This window comes from Otolemur garnettii, unplaced genomic scaffold (assembly GCF_000181295.1).
Source record: "Otolemur garnettii isolate 467f Iridium unplaced genomic scaffold, OtoGar3 scaffold00043, whole genome shotgun sequence".
Lineage (NCBI taxonomy): Eukaryota > Metazoa > Chordata > Mammalia > Primates > Galagidae > Otolemur > Otolemur garnettii.
Window position 1 is genome coordinate 957,174 of NW_003852438.1, and position 1,637 is coordinate 958,810.

The 1,637-nt window shown below is 37.6% G+C and overlaps 1 protein-coding gene across 3 annotated transcripts in view; it reads right to left on the bottom strand.

Annotated features, from left to right (window-relative positions):
* The window catches only part of EPSTI1 (epithelial stromal interaction 1), a 102,777-nt gene that overhangs the window by 6,012 nt on the left and 95,128 nt on the right, over nucleotides 1-1,637 (bottom strand). The gene's annotated exons all lie outside the window — the stretch shown is intronic.

The window sequence follows — 1,637 nt, forward strand, 5'->3', positions numbered from 1 at the left end:
AGCAGGTTTAAGAAAACAACAATAAGGAAATTGGAGACAGCAAGGATAGCTACCTCTTGAAGTTTTGCTGTGAAGGGGAACAGAGAAACAGGAAAGTAGTATCAGCAGAATTTATACTTCTTCTATTTTATGCTGATTTATTTACATTCCAGTTGAGATGGAATGGTCAGCAGTGCCAAAGAGCAGGGAGAGTTTATTACACCGAAGTCTCTCAGAAGGTGGAAGAGATAGAACCACAGGAAAAGCAAGCATAGAAGTACCAGTGTCTGAAGGTCAACAGAGGTAGAAGTGGGATCTGAGATGTTTCCATCTTTCTGTTATCTGCTTCTTTCCAATAAGGGAAGCACCGATAACTACTTTGGACTTGGGTGTACCTATTCTACTAAGAAAGTTTCACCCAATCACCCTCATGATTTACCCCATGAGAAAATGATGGTCTACTCTTAAATTTGTGGGGTCTAAGTGCAGTTTGTAGTTCACTAGTGCCCACCAACAGACATTGGTGAGCCAGACTGCCAAACCCCCGTTTCCTTAACAGAAGCCTCTTCCATCATCTTCTTATCCAAGGCACTTTTCTAGGTACTTTCTAAATTGTAGAGCTGTTATATAGAGAAGAAATGGCAAATGAACAGTGAATTTCCAAGTTCTGACCAAAATCTAAATTCCAATTGTGTTTTACAACTAAGTTATAAGAAGCTGGACAACACTTTCAACTAATAATCCTCCACATTCCACCTGCTTCTATTCACATATCTTATCAGTCAAGAATGTCCATAGCATATCACACAGTGCAAAGATTCTATATTTCAATTATTTTCTCTCTCTTCTGTGTTGCTCCCATTTTGAATGCCATAAGGAAGAAAATGAGCATACATCATAGATAAATAGATACACACAGGAAGACCTCTCTGCAAATACGTATCTGTTGTCTTGAATATGTATACATTTGTAAAATCTATTCCTCAATCTAGATGTCTTTCAAGGAAACGTGTACAGTCCCCAAGGTACAAATATATGACTTACACAAAACTTGCACTTAGGAATGGAGGCTATTACGTGTTAAAAGGTAAATGTATCTATTCCAACTTAAACACAAATTCGACTTACTAGTAAACCTATAGAACCTATCTCCTTTGTAACCTAGGGACAACCTGTATATTTCTAACAGATTGACAAAAGTCTCTCAAGTATTTATTTATTAAAGAAAGATTTTCTCTAGAGTTCCAAGGTCAGCAAGCACTTGACTTTTTTCTTTTCTTTTTTTTTTTTTAGAGACAGGGTCTCACTCTGTCACCCGGGCTATGGTGCTATCATAGTTCACTGCAATCTTGAAATCCTACCCGCAGGCATCCTCCCACCTTGGCTTCCCAAAGTACTGGGATTACACACGTGACCACTATGCCCAGCCCCACCCTTGACTATTTTCTATTTTTGCTAGTTTAAAGATTTCTATCTGATATAACTGTGTGTGCATAATATACCTATAGAGAGAGAAGGTGTATGTGTACTTAAGCTTCAATAAAACCTGCTGTAGTTAGCTTTGGTTCTGTACACATAGCAAACCTCATAATCATATACATTCCAAAGCTTTGGTGCTAGTTCAATAATATATTGTACACATAAAATATATTAAACAC